Source organism: Diceros bicornis, chromosome 27 (assembly GCF_020826845.1).
Source record: "Diceros bicornis minor isolate mBicDic1 chromosome 27, mDicBic1.mat.cur, whole genome shotgun sequence".
Taxonomy (NCBI): domain Eukaryota; kingdom Metazoa; phylum Chordata; class Mammalia; order Perissodactyla; family Rhinocerotidae; genus Diceros; species Diceros bicornis.
The window spans coordinates 44733408-44749319 of NC_080766.1; positions in this window are offsets into that span (position 1 = coordinate 44733408).

The following is a 15912-nucleotide window of genomic DNA, read 5'->3' on the forward strand; positions in this document are numbered from 1 at the left end:
CGGGCCCAGCTAGGAAGGGAGCAGCCACTGTTCCCCAGGAGAGGCCTCAACAGTGCAAGGCCAAGTGTGTCGTCGGCCAGACCAGCACCTGCCCTTGGGGAGGGATGTTTCCTTCCTGGTCCTGGTGGGCAAGGGGGCCCAGCGCAAGCTCCTTGGCCTGAACTGCCCCTGGGCTGGGCTGAGCCTCGGTCAGGCTGCCACATGGTACCTGTAGGTGAGTTGGCCAGGGGAGCCGGTGGCCCCCAGCACCGCAGTCCTGGCTCTTACCCCGCCACCCCGGCCTGGACTGGCCCTGCACCCGGCCATGGTCTGGAGCCCCGAGGCCGACATCGCCCTCGGCAGACCTGGGTTCCCACGTGCAGCTCCGGCCTCGCCTGGAATGAAAGACACCAGCTTGGAGCCATGCAGAGACTGGGCCACCAGGGGCTCCGGCATTCACAGGCAACACCAGCATAACGTCAAATCACTCAGACTGTGCCGATGGCCGGAGAGTGCAATTTCCTTACTTTGTCTAAAACTGGGCTGATTTCCCCTACCAGCCTCTGCCCACCAGGGTATAGAGAAACCTGAATAAAATTAGCAACAGCAACAAATCCTCAGCTATTTGGGTTTAATTTAGCATCGTCAGGGTAATTGCTTGACCTTTCAGATTTCTCCCTTTCCCCTTGACTATAAGGGCTGAGTCCTCTGCGCTCTCTGTCCACATGGCTCCCACAGGACGGATCTATGTGTGCTGGATCTGAAGTTCCATACGAGGCCAGACGATTCAAGCACAAGGAGAAAACTGAGGAGGGGCCCCGTCCCTCGTCCTGGAGCCTCCGTCAGCTCCACATCCGTCTTTCTCCAGGACAGCTGACCCTCGGGCACAGACGACCAGCCGTGACGGATCTAGGGTCTGGGCAACCCCTCCTGTGCATTTCTCTTGCTCCAGTTCCCCCGACTGGCCCGGTGTCAGGGTTGTGAGGAGGAACCCGCTGGAATCTCATATTTTAGAGACTGAAACCACCCCACAGGGACCTGGAGAAATACCAGCTTCCTGCCAACCCAGCCGCCTGGAGAAGCGTCCTCAGCCCAAGGGGGTTCTGTCCAGCACGTTACTGGCCAGCAGTTAGTGAAGTCGGGTGCACCCTCCTTTCATAAACTAGGACCCTGCATCGCAAAACGTGCTTCTAAGACAAGCGCAATTCCTCTCTGTGGATCTGTCTCCCTGTCTGCGGGAACTCCAGGGGACGTGCCAGGAGCTGGTGATGGATGGAGAGGAGTGGGGAGGGAGTTGAGCACCAAAGGAGCCCTGAGTGGTAAATAAAATGAGACACCTGCGTCCCAGCGCGTTCTACGGGGCAGCATGCGCCCTTTTTATTTCTCTGCGTCTCGCCTCGTAACTGAAGAATTTGCACATTGGGTAATCAGACGCCATCTCTGTGGAGAGTCCCAAAATTCACAAAGGGCCCCGTCTCCATCATTTGTTCACACAGACGGCCTCCCGCGTGCGAGGGCGGGCACCAGGCGCCAGGGCTCAGACGGGTGTGAGCCCCAAGCCCACCCCGCAGACCGCAGGCCGAGACCCCAGCATCTCCTTTTGGGTCCCCAGTGCTCCAACTCCCCCTGCGTCTACCCTCACCCACATGGCTGATTTTCACCCAGAAGTCAGGGGACTGTGCTGTGTCTGCTGACCACACCCCAGCGCCTCTCCCCCTCCCGCCCTTGGCCATGCCAGCCTCCTCCCCCGCCCTTGACCACACCAGGCCCAGCCGTCCACTCTGTACACTGGCTGCTCCCTCTGCCTGCAGGCTGTCCCCCCACAGTGCAGCCCCGTCCTCACCTCCTCCCGTCCGCTCCTGGGTCTCTCAGGGAGCCCCTCCGATGACCCCACCTCAACTCCCTACCCAGCGCCCCATTTTATGCCCCCTCGCTAGAACGTACATGGTGAGGTATCCCCAGCGCCTAGGGTGGTGCCAGCACAAAGGAGGTCAGAAATATTTAACACGGATGAAGAAATCTTGAGACACACGGACTCCCATCCGGAGGGTGTGAGGAGGGCCTCTTGGAGGGAACGCTGGTCAGGGCTGTGTCTTTACGTCACGGTTTTTGAAGTGAGCCACCTCTCCAGTCCGAGTGCCTGGGAGGGTCTCACCCTCTCGAACCGTGCTTTATACAACGTGGGGTCCTCAGCCCTCCCGTCTTTAGTGGAATCCACCCAACCCCGTCCCGCTCCTCATACAGAACAGACGCTGAGCTGCCCCTGACTATGAAGTCCAGGGTCGTCTCGGGGTTTCAAGGGCGTCTCAATCTACGTGTGGAAATTTATACTTTCTGAGAGGGTCGTGCCTGGGAGGGCCCCTTTCTCAAGTAATTTGCCGATGTTTCCTGGTCTCTGACGCGGCCAAGTTTTAGGGCTGAGACTCTAATGAGCCGAGTCCCACCTCCATTTCCTGTGTCACTAATTCCCTTTTTCCTCAGTGATTTCCTTTATCTGCCTTAGGGTTCATTTTATTATTTTTTCCCCAAATCCTTAAATTATATGCCTGGTGTATTTAATTTCAGTCTTCCTTGATTTGTAATAAAGTATGTTTAAGCCCCTGGTGTCAACCCCTGAGCCCCACAGAATGATCCAGTAACACAGTGTGTCTTTCCCCGTGGTCTGGAGACCACACACTCGGCTCCTCTCTCTGCTCACACACGGACTTTAACACCCACACTCACGACCCCGCATACCTGTCGCTGTCTGAAGCTCACCTCCCTGGGGGAGGCCAGACGGCAGCCCCACTCCCGCCCCTTCTGCCCCTTCACCGTAGAGAGCCATTCGGTTTTCCCCCTGATCATTCGTTGCCAACTCTTCAGACCTAACTGTGAGTTTTACCCTGTTGGTGTTGGTTTTTCGTCACCACATCTTCTGATTCTTGGAGTCATGGGCCAGCAGCCGTCCCTCCCGACCTCCGTGGCCCAGAGGGTGAGCAGCAGTTTAGTGACATTGGAGCACCTTGGCCCCCAGGCCTGAGGTGGGGGGAGGCTGGGCAGGAACTTGCCCTGCAGGTGAAGACCACCACCAACGCCCGTGGGCACGGCCGAGGGACCACAGCGGCACATGCAAGAGCCCGTTAGCGGGCGTTTCTGAGACCGTGTCAAGCAGCTCATTAAGATAGCTAAGGAAGTGCAGCTGAGGGCGAGTCTGTAAGAGGAAAGGGAACTCCGGAGCAGCGTGTCATTTTGCTGCCCCTGGGGTCCCTGGGGAGGCCCTCGGCCCTGGGGAGATGGGTCTTGGGGGTCTCCTGAGACCACAAGGCAGGCCAGCTCCCAGGGTGCAGCCCAGGCCCTGCCTCGGGCCCTTCAGCTCCTCAAATAAAGAGTAAGAACCTGGAACTTCTGAGAAGACCCCCCCCAGGGCAGCAAGTGCCCTCCAGCTGCCTTAAAATCTGCGGCCGTCATGGTTTCTGGACAATTGCCCTGAGCACAGTGAAGCAGCTGGCCTACCTTTGAGGCACCAAGTGTGGAAGGTTCTGTGGTTTTTACACCTGGGAGAATAAAGGAAAATCTCCCGGGCGTTTTCATTGCTCCAGAGAAGGAGAGCTCCCCGGCCACAGGTATGTCTGGAAACCCTGTAGCCGGCACAAATCTTCTTGTGGATTCTCCAGGCATGCTCCCAAGGCAAAGGAGGAGCCCCTGCCTTTCTTCCTAGAGGTTGTAGGAGAGAGAAAGAGCCCCAGAGATGAGAGCTGAGACCATGGCCCAGCGAGAGGGAAACCCGGTAGGCAGACCAGACGGTGGCCGGCCGCCGAGTCTCAGGGAGGCGTTGAGGCCTCCCCACAACAGCTAGCCCCCATTCACCAGCTGCGTGAGTGAGTCACCTAGAACTGGACCTGCCAACCCCATTAACCCTGGGGTGACGCAGCCCAGGGACAGCCTGCTGCAGCATCAGAGGTCTAAGCCAGGACCACCCAGCCCAGCTGTGTGAGGATAGGAAGGTGACTGTAGGTCATTGTAACCACAAAATGGGGGCCACTTGTTATGCAGCAGCAGATAACTAATACACCCCTGATGGATGAGGTTTTCCCAAACCTGGGGAGAAGTCCTTGCTCACAGGGACTCGGCTGGCCCTTGCACAGATATGTTTCACTGTAGGTTGAAGGGTCTCCCCCCTAAAATGTTGTATTGAAGTCCTAGCCCTTCACTGCGGCCTTATTAGACACAGGCGCTCTGCAGATTTAAGCAAGTTAAGATGAGATCGTTGAGGGGGCCATAATCCAATACCATTGTGTCCTTACAAAAGGGGAAATTTGGACACAGAGAGAGACACACAGTTGGAGACAAAGGCAGAGGTTGGAGTGACGCAGCCACAAGCCAGGGGACGCCTGGAGCCACCAGGAGCTGGGAGAGGCAGGAAGGACCCTCCCCTGGAGCCTCCAGAGGGAGGACAGCTCTGCCCACTCCTTGATTTCACATCTCTGGCCTCCAGGATGCGGGAGGATAAATGTCTGCTGTTTTAAGCCACCAGCTTTGTGGTACTTGTTGCCGCCACTCCAGGAAACCTCGCCTTTTGAGAGCAGATAGACCTTCAGAAGAACTCCCATGAGCAGCACTTCTGCTGACTAAATGAACCTCAATTTAGTGCTATTCATTTGACAAGAGAAAAGAGACTTCTCCTTGTGTACCATCAGAAGCTTGCAGTTTTTAGAGACTAAGTTTATTTTAAGGGACTATGGGTTTGTTTTCTTTCAGCTTCAAGTTGTCACCACGTGGCCAGTGTGAGCGCCTTGAGCTGGTGCCCATCCTGTTGGCGAGAACCTGGGAGCTTCTGTGCCAAGACCGGGCTGCAGGTCCCCATCAGGCTGTCCCCATGGCAGCTTTGGTCCTGGCACTCCGGGGACATGCCAGAAACGAGACTTGGAATTCAGGAGTACGTGCCAAGATGTCTCAGTTTAGCTACAGTATCTCATAGCAACTCGGATTTGAATTCTTCAGTGACCCACGCTGCGATTTTATCTCTCTTGATTCATAATTTCAGGAATGATGCAATTATTTCTCCAACTGAAAATCTTGCCTCAGATGAGCATATCTGCCTTTTGGTGGTGGTATTGACAGTAGAAATGAGTCTAAAATAATATAGAAATTCTTACTAACATGAAAACAGTGGGTATACAGTGAGATTTTATCTGCCAGTTGTGTATTTTGTGACCCACTTCTGAGTGTATTTCTTTAATAACACAGAGTCCAGTTGCTCCGAGAGTGGGTGACATTTTGTGTGATTGTGACAGTAGAATCCCTTCTGGGGTGTATGCTCCTGTCCAATAATTAAACATTGCATTTGGAGGTATTGGCATTTTAATAACTAGAGCTCTGGCCTGGAAGCAGTCTTCATTGTGAACCCTCCCTGGGTTGTGACAGTGAGTTCCCTGGAGGGGGTCCGTCTCGTCCAACTGTGACACCAGGGGCTTACTGCAGATTCCCAGGGCCATGGGGGCCTCCTGTGATGGCTCCACACATGGGTACACGTACATGTCCACACGTACAAGGTTTAGAGTAGACACACCCACTCTGGTCTTTCTGCTCCCCGGAATCGAATGGTGAGTAGTGTTATGGTAACACACATATTGTTTTTATAAAGGGAGGTATCTTCTACTATCAGTTATAACAGCAGCACACCCACCAACAGGCAGCAAGACCAGCCCAGAAAATGTGTTTATTCTTTTCTCATTTTGTTTTAGTGCAAAAGCCTTTAAGTTCATTGCTCTCACTTTTCTGGTTAATGAGCATTTTCCTTCTCAGCCCCATTTTACTGTTTTCGTATTAATGTTCTTTTCTCAGGGTGGAGCCTCCATGAATGGGTTAGTGCCCTTGTAAAACGGACACTGAGGACCTCCCTGCCCCTTCCCCACGAGAAGATACAACAAGAAGTCTGTGACCCCACCATGCTGGCACCCTGATCTGGGACGTCCAGCCTCCAGAGCTGAGAGCAATCAATTTCCGTTGTTTATAAGCCACACAGTGTGTGGTGTTTTGTTATAGCAGCCTGAACAGACTAAGAAAATTCAAGTGGAGCAATTTTATAGGTCTTTATAATATTATAATATCATCTGTACTCCCTGTAAATTCCCATTCATGAACTGAAAAAAAGGGAACAGTTATGTATGTTACAAGTCATTTACAAAATGTTTAATTCGTAACATCAGGTAATGTAATGACCAGAGAATTACTAAATCATCCAGTCTTCTTACACCATATAATATTTCAAAATGTTGATATGAAGGACTCCAAATTTGACATTTAAAATGATAATATTATTACTAGGAAAAACCACATAGGGTTTATTAAACAAGGGGACTGTGGTTTGGCTCCCTTTTAAAAATTTATAATTAGTAGACTTTATTTTTTAGAGCAGTCTTAGGTTTACAGAAAGACTGGGTGGAAAGTACAGCGCGTTCCCATTTCCCCCCGACACTCGTCTCCACTATTGCTAACATCGTGCATTAGTGAATGTGCTACATGTGTTACAGTTGAGACTCATATTGATACACTATTCTAAACTAAGGTCCACAGTTTACATTAGGGTTGACTCTTTGTGTTGAACATTCTAAGGGTTATGACAAATATACAATAACACATGTCCACTAGTTTGGATCCTTCTTATTAGGTTAAAAGTAAAATGGGGCCTTACAGAGCTTTAATGTGGTGGCAATAACCGTTGTTTTATTTTTCCTTCTGAAAATATTGGCCTTGGAAGGAACTGTTCTAACAGCCAGCCTCTGTTCTGCGTCGGGCACACATCCACAAGTGCATTATCTTATCTGTTTCCTGGGGTGCTGCCAATTTACAGACGAGTAGCTCAGAAGCTGTCTTTTTCTGCTGGGCGTAAGCTTATACTCAAAACAGAATCTTGGATTCAAAATACAGTTTAGTTTCCTAAGAGAATTTTAGTGTTACTGGTTGGAGTTCATATGGAAACTTCTGTCATCTCTTCCCACATAAGCCTTCATCCACCCATTCGTTGGTTTGTTTGCTCATTTATCCATCCTTTTCTGCCCGGGAGTCCATCATCTTTCAAACTGAGGTTTCAGCATCATTCCCTCCTCTTATAAAGCACAGGCCTTGTCGAAACAATCCAGAGCTGAGATCAGCTCACACGCGCCAGCTGGAGTCAGAGTCAGCGCATTCTTCAAGACTGTTCACCTCCCGTCCCGCCGCCTATGGTTTCGGGAAGTCCCAGGGCAGGAAAGCAGAGAGGAGGAGGAAACAGAAGGAAGAAATCGGCCAGTGGGGGACTTCCCTCTGGCTGGAGGGAATGTTTGCCCAGTTGTCCTTGGAAATTTAATTTTAGCTCTTAAAATTTGACATTTTATACTAGTATGAACATCAAAATTATAAAATGTGCAAATTTGTCTAAATGAAAATTCCTACATTGTTATTGACGTGATTTTCCCCTGAAAATCACAAGCTCTGTGACACGCTGACCTTTCTTCAGCAAAAATCCTCTTAGAGAGTCTCTTGCTCCCGTTGTACCTGAGGTTGACACAGAAAAAGTATTTAGACACAGAATTTTTTTCTCCTAATAGTTCCAGGCATCTGGAGGTTGGGAAGCAGCCCCTCTGCTCGGGACAGATGCCTTGCTCTCTGAGGACCACTGGAAATGCCACCCGGCCGGTCACCGCTGGTGCCTCCCACGGGAGGAGGCCTGTGTCTCCGGTGACATCTCCCCAGAGCACAGCTGCCAGATACCGGGGTTTGCCTGGGGACCCTTGGCCAGCCAGCAGCCCCAGTGAGGGGACAGGCTTGGCCCATCCCACCTCTCCATCTGCCCCTGTGTGACCTGGTGCATCTCCTCTTCTATGGGGAGGGGAAGGAGAAGCGTCAGAGACACCTTTGCAGACAAGGCCCTGGGGGGCTTGTACTAGAATCACTCACATCTCCTGATGCTGTTTACATCCGACTGATTCTCAACCCACACCTAGGGTTAGAATGCACACTGCAGTTAGCCATTCTGGAACACAGACACGTGTGCACGCTGTGCTGCCCACGTTGAGCTGGCTGTCTAGTTCACGTCGGCACATTTGCAAACGCAGGCTCTCTCTTTTTAACCTCTGTTTGTTCTCCATCACCGGCAGGTGGCTGCTTTTATTAAACCTTCTAGAGGTTCCTCCAGGCTCTGTAACTATAAGCACAGCAGGAATTCGGTTGTATATGTAGAAAATCCAAAAGAATCTGTAGATAAATGCTTAGGATTAAAAGTGAAGTTAGCACAGCTGTGGGGTTTTTTTGGGGGGAGGGTGATAAAAATGTTCTAAAGTTGACTGTGATGATATAATTCTGTGAATATACTACAAAACATTGAATTTTACACCTTAAATAGATGAATTGTATGGCATGTAAATTATATATTAATAACGCTGTTATTTTAAAAAGTGACTTTAGCAAGGACACTGGATACAAGACATACAAAAGTCAATTGTATTTATATTGACCTCCCACAAACAATTAGAAGATGAGAATTTTAAAATGACATCATTTCAATAGCATCAAAAAATATCAACTACTTGTAATAAATCTAACAAAAGCTTTTGAAAACCATAAAACGTTTTTAAGGTAGATTAAGGAAGACCTAAACAAATGAAGGGATATGACATATTCATGGATTAAAAGACAAATGTTATAAAGACATAAAATTGATTTACAGATTCAATGTAATCTCACTTAAAATCCCAGTAGGTGTGTGTGTGCGTGTGTGTGTGTGTGGTGGGACCATTGCTAAGACGATTCTAAAGTTCACGTAGAAATACAAAAGGACAAGAATAGCCAGGACGATCTTGCAGAAAACCAAAGTGAGTGACCCCACCACCAGATGCCAAGACTTAACATAAAGCCATGGTCGTTAAGATGGAGTGAGAAGTAGGTCAAGGATATGGAATGAAGAGTCAGAAATAGGCACACACATATGGGACACTGGATTGATAACAAACGTGAGATTACAGATCAAGAGGAAAGGAAGATCTGTCTGACAAGTAGTTCTGGGTTAATTACATATCCATGTGGGAAAAATGAAACTTGAGCTGTACATTATGCCACACATAAAAATCAATTCCCAGGTGAATCGTGGATGTAAACATGAGAGCTAAAACAGGGACGCTTCTGGAAGAAAACGTGGGAGGACGTATTCAGTGCCAGGCCCTAAGATCCGTCAGTCACAGGACAAAGTCCCCGTACTTGGTGGTTTCATTCACGGGTGGAGAGGACATGGAACCAAGAAAACCCAAGTGAATAGTACAGAGAGTACAGAGACTTGTAGTGGAAGTGTAGATAGGTGCGTGTATGTGCAAGGACATTAATTACATTGCCAATTAGAAGAGCGAAGACTGGCAACAACCCCCATGTTAACCACTGAACGTTGCCATAGCCAGACAATGGAATATTATGCAGCTGTTAAAAATAAAGACCTGTATGTATTGGAATGTGGAAGAAAAACACATCTGGATGGTGCTGGGTATATCTGGGTAGAGTTGAGAGGATGAGTTACACAGTGCCATGCCCCCCAAGGAGGTGAGGAAGGCAGGGTGGCTTAGTGGTCAGTGGGCCCACCCACAGGTTGGCGCAACCCATCCTCTGAACCCACACTTGGCTCAGCACTCCATGGCAGAGGTTTTCTGATTCTGCCACAGGGATGACAATGGGAATTGGATTAAAGTACAAGAATCTTTAGTGACGAAGCTGGTGGCCTGGTGGAGGTGAAGGAATCTGACTTGCTCATGTAAACATCCATCCACTCCACATCCAGGTCCAGCTAACGGCAGAGGCTCTAGGAGATTTTTTCGGTGCCCGCAAAGTGGCCCGTGGCATGTCTGACTCGTTGTTGGTCAACTGGATAGAGTTGGATTTAGAGGCAGCTGAGAAAAGTTGGGCTCTTACCAGAGCAAACCAAGGCTCTTCATGGTCAACCATAGGCTCAGCTGGTCCAACCAATGCCCTCTGGCCTCGCCACGCTCTCTGCACAGCACCAGCTGCCAGGGGAGGCAGGGTCACGGAGACTTGAGTTTCCCTTTGGGAATCCACCTGCTTATCCACACATGCACGCCTCTCTGAAGACACGACGCAGCCCAGAGCCCACGTCTTCTCCCCGATCAGCATTGCCGGGCGGTCTGGCCGAGGTCAGCCGAGGTTATAAATCATGTTTACTGACCACGTGTAGGTCACGAAGCTGCGGGGGGTGCTGGGGTCCCAGACCCCGGGGGCCGAGGGCAGGGGCCCTGGGGCTGTTGCAAACTCCCTTCTCGCGGGGTCGCCAAGCGGGAAGGGACCCGGATCAGGACCCCGTGCACGAATGCCCGGCTCTCCTCCAGGTTCTTCTGGGGGCGTTTTCAGACCCCAGACAGCACCTCCCCAGCCTCCTGGGGAGCTTGGACCCCGCTGCAAACCTCTTCTCTACTCCTTCCTGCTGTGTGACCTTGGGCAAGCTCTTGACCTTGCTGGGCTTCAAAGTCCTCGTCTGTAAAATGGATGTAGTGCTGACCCCAGGACCTTCCTCAGAGCAGGGGGCTATAGGAGCGAGTGGGAGCATTGCCCAGCATGCAGCACCTGGTCACTGTATTTACCTGTGGTCTCTGGAACCTGACTCTGTTGACTCTGGTGCACGAAGCTGGGGTCTGGCAGCCAGGACCTTGAGTCTTTGAGAGACGGACTGCCGGGTCACCAGCCAGCCATGGAGTCAGGCCCTGCCAGGGGCCCTCACACCACGGGTCTCCACACCGCACACTGCCCTAATGAGGGGGAGATGGGTACCCCACATATCCCAGGGTTGAACCCTGTGTCCTCTCTGATTGGGCTGGGGGAGGGGTCTGGGGTCTGGTATCCCTGAGGTGGGTGGTCACCGCATTTCAGGGACAACCATTCGAGTTAGCATCAAGTCCTCAGCACCAGCAGCACAATCGACATACAATCCATGGACGTCCTCAGGGCCAGATGACTTCTGCCCTCTGGGAGCAGAACCTGCTGTGGTTTGAGCTGCCCCGAACCAGGTGTCCCTCGCCTCACCCGGTGAAAGAAGCTCCTTGCTGCACCAAATCTCTCCTGGTGGACCAGCTGTTCCCAGGAAGCGTGTTTCATGTAACTGCTAGTGATGGGATCTGTGGGGGCTGTGTGTGTGCGTGGGGTGTGTGTGGGGGGTGTGTGTTCATGTGCATGTAGGTATGTGTGTGTCGGGGGGTATGCACAAGTGTGTGTGCACGCCCGTATGACTCTGGAAAGCTTCAAGCTGCCAGGACTCCCTGTCATCTCTGACGAGCCTCATGGGACCCTGCAGCCCTGGAGGAAAGAGGAAATGGGCCGCTGGCTTTCCCATCTCTGTGTCAGCGCTGGAGACACTCCTGCTTGAGGACAACTCGGAGCCTTCTGCCTCTGCTCACTTCCACATCACTCACGTGAGTGGCCCCTGAATTGAGAAACGTACGTGTACATATGCACATACCATACACATGTACACACACATATGCATACACATACACACATACGAGTGTATATTTACATCTAGGTTAGAGGGTCCTCTGACCCGATTGGCCCAGGACCCCGCTGGTTTTAGACTGAAAATCCCACATCCTGGGAGAGCCCTCGAAGCATGTCCTCCGGTGCCTGGAGCCGCCCCACCTCCTGCATGCTCACTGGGCTCAGGACAGCCAGGACCGGTTTCTGCCACATCTGATCCAACAGGGCAGAGGTCCCCCACTCCCTCCCCCCCACCTCTGACTGGGGTTCCTCCAGGGAGGGCTATGCCCTGATCTGGGCAGGGGTTCCCCACCTCTCCCCTCCGGGTGGCAAGTGGCGCCTCCCTCAAGCCTTGGTGTCTTCAACTGGGCGTGGCCCCAGCTGGGGTAGAAGCTCTGGACACATCTCGGGGAGCCAGGAGGCTGGGACTGTGGGTGTGGGGTAGATGGGAGTGCAGAGAAAGGAGGTGAAGAGAATGTCATCCTGGGAAACTCGTGCTGGAGAGCGGCCGAGGAGGCGTGAATTGGGGCCTGCCCTGTCCCCGTCCTCGAAGACTGCTGGCCACATCTCACTTGTGCTCCCCATCCCCAGCCAAATCAAAGTTGGTCACAAGGATCTTCAGGACACGGTTCCTGACCCTGTGCTCAGGAAAGCTCCACCCTGCATCCCCAGATGCCATCATCGACTGCCACCCACGTCCCAGGTCAAGGGGCACTTGGAATCCTCCAGCCAGAACTGCCTACAAGCTGAGATGCCCCCTATGGGGCAGTGACTCACTGTGGGGCATCTCAGTAAAGCAGTGCTGAGCACCTGCTGTATGCAGATGGAGGTTAGGGGAGACCCAGGGCTGGGGTTCCCAGCTGCACCAGCTCAAACCTCCCCCAAAGTCTCAGTGGGACATCAGAGACAAGCACCTCCTGCCCCGTCACACCCCCCAGGACACTGACCAAAAACCAGCTGGAGACAACTTCACCTGTTTACCAATAAACAGGTCTCTTTGCGTAGAAAAATCAGGGAATTTCAGAGCAGAGTTTTATCAAACATGGAGGCGACCAGAAGCAGGACCAGGGACCTCAGACCCAGAAGCACAGCTAAGGCGAGGAGCTGGTGACTGGGTGGAACAAGGGATGAGCTGGGGCTCGGAGAAGGGGGCCTGTGTGCTGTCTCCTTTGCTCACACTCAGAGCTCAGGGCTTACAGACGGCCTGAGGGTGAAGGCCAAGCTCGTGAGCTTGTGCTGGAAGCCGTGAGACTGGACCAGACTGGATGCATGTCTGTACCTGAGGGGCTGTCCTCCGCCCCAGCCGCTGCTCTTCTCCCCCTTTCTGGGCTTCAGGGAACAAGAACCTGCCAGGAAGGGTGGAGGACCAGGAGCTGGGGAACTTTGAGGTTTCCTGCAAAGACCAGACCCAGGAGAGGCAGGAGAGGGGCCTCCCGACACCTGGGGGCCGTGGGGACCAGGACAGGGAGGTAGCAGGGCAGGGCCAGATGAGGCGGACCTGGGACAAGATCAGTGAGGGAGCAGCTCAGGGCAGCTCTGCACCGGCCTCCAGCCTCCATGCTTTGGAGAAGGGCTCTGCTGCTGGAAAATAAAAGAAACTCAGCAAACTTCTGTGGGTGATGGTTAGAGACCCTCCAACCTGGCGGGTGGGGCACTAAAGCCTTGTGCTGTGCATGCATTCGGCTCACACTCAGGGCTTCCTGAACATCCTGTATCTGAGGCCAGGCCTCTCCGCCTCCCCACCTGCCCCCATGCAGCATGGCCGGGCAACACTGGGGGCACAAGAGGGAGACCCCTCTTCTCTTCCTGGCCCATGATCCTGAGCCGGGATTCCCTGCTTTGGGGGTGTATTTGGTCTGTGTGTGGCCTTGATGGGCCAGCTCACCTCTGCACCCGCCCAACAGGTGCTCTGGGGGTTAACCTGGGCCCACGGTTTCTGGGGAAAGAAGGGTCCAGAAGAAGCGTGCATGGCACGCCCCCCTTCCTGTGGGAGCGGGAAGGCTTATCTGCCCCTCCCAGGGCAGCTTCCTTCCTCCCACACAGGCGACCCCAGGGCAACAGCCCTGGAAAATCTGACCCATAACCTCTTCTTTCCATACATCGGGAGGCTCACACCCTGGGCCGCTCACCAGCATCTGGGACCCATTTCCTGCTGGTTGTACACTGCGCACCCTGGGCTGCAGCCAGCTGGCGGGTCCGGGGCAGCCCCTCGCCATCAGTCAGCCTCGCGAACATCAGCCTCACAGAAGCCGCCTGAGGCCAGGTCCCTCCTTCTCCCCAGAGTGGCCATGGTGTCCTGGGGGACACTGTGGGCTTTATGGGGCCCAAGACACTGGGAGACCAGAGTACAAGGGGCTGTGGAGGATACACCAGAGATAAAAACACCAGAAGCCTGTGTTGCATGTGGGGCCGCATAGGAGAAGGCGCCTAGCTCCCGGAGACTGGACAGCCTTCCAGACCCAACACTCTGGCCCCCCTGTCCTGCTCTCTGTCCCCCTCAGGACTCCTCCCTCGGCTTGGCTCTCCCTGTTGATCCTTCTCACCAGCCTCCTCTGGCGCTTGGCTTTGCAGCTTTGTCCTGGTGCTGGGTGTCACCTCTGCCTGAGCACAGGGAGTGCCCCTTGGTGCCTCTGTGTCACTGTCATGCTCCTCCCCATGGGGCCCCTCCACAGCTGTCTGTGGGTAAGCAGTGCCGGTCCAGGTGCCCACTGCCGGGGTGGCAGGGCCACATTGCCTTGATCTCGGCAGCCCATGGGAAAGTCACCCCCAGGAGGGTTGGGGGAGGATGGGCTGCCGAGGCCTCAGGGTGGGAGTGAGGGGGCAGCACAAGGGGAAGCCACTTGCCCGGTCCTCTGAGTTCCCCCGGCAGGGCCCGTCCCCGCAGTGGGCGCAGCATCTTCACCTGTGTCCTTTATACGTAGAATTGTGCATTTTACACACACAAACGTGTGTACACATACACACACACATATACACACCGTCATGGGCTGGATTGTGTCCCCAAATTTCATATGCGTAAGTCTTGACCTCCACCACTGCAGAATGTGAACTTCTTTGGAAACAGGGCCTTCACAGAGTGTCTTAGTCAGCTCAGGCGGCTGTCACAAATACCACAGAAGGGGCCACTCAAGCAACAGACATTCATTCTCTCCCCGTCTGGAGGCTGGAGTCCGAGATCAGGGTGTGGGCAGGGCTGGTTCCTCCTCAGGCCTCTCTCCTTGGTGTGTAGATGCTGTCTTCTCCCTGTGTCCTCTCATGGTCGTCCTTCTGTGTGTGTCTGTGTCCTCATCTCTTCTTCTTATAAGGACACCAGTTAAACCTTAATCACCTCTTTAAAGACCCCATCTCCAAATACAGTCACATTCAGAGGCGTTGGGAGTCAGAGTTCCAACATATGAATTTTGGGGAACACAGCTGAGCTCATAACACAGAGAAAAATTGAGTTAACATAAGGTCTTTAAGGTGAGCCCTAATCCAATATGACTGTGTCCTTATAAAAAGGGGAAATTTGGAAACAGACATGCACATGGGGAGAACGCCTTGTGAAGATAGAGGCAGAGATCAGGGCGATGCTTCCACAGGCTAAGGAATGCCGGAGATTTACCAGAAGCTACAAGAGAGGCCTGGACAGATGCTCCCTCACAGCCTCAGAAGGAAGCAACCCTGCCCACACCTCAACCTTGGATTTCTGGCCTCCATAACTGAGAGACAGTAAATTTATGTCATTTAAGCCACCCAGTTGTGGTATTTTGTTACAGCAGATCTAGGAAACTGATACACACACACACACACAAACACACACAGACACAGGTACACACACATGCATGCACACAGGCACACATGGGCATGCGTACAGCACACACATGCACAGACACAATACCAGTACCCATGTGTACATGTGCACAGGCACACATATGTACAGACGCATAGGTACACACATGCACATACACTGGCACACAAATGTGTGTGCATACAAGTACACACACATAGCTGTGCACAGGCACACACGTGTCCATGCACACAGGCACACACACAAGCACACTAGTGGTCAGAAACATTCACTTTAAAGTCCAGCAGAACTGGGCTCAGGGCCTAGCTGGGCCACATTCGACCTGTTTGACCTTGGACAGTTCACTTAATTACTCTGAGCCTCAGTTTTCTCACCTTAAAATGGGGATAGTAATAGTCCTTCCCTCATAGGATTTTTGCAAAGAGAACATGAGACTTTGTGCTGGGTCTGGCATATGGTGAGGAGCCAACAATGCTTCCTATATGTACTTCACACATCTAAAAAAGTCTCAACCAGTTGGAAATTCAACAGTACATTTATAAATAACTTGTGGAGCAAAGAAGAAATCACAAGGGAAATTAGAAAATATTTTGAACTGAATGACAATGAAAATACAACATATGAGAACTTATGGAAGGCAGCCAAAGAGGTGCTTTGAGGGA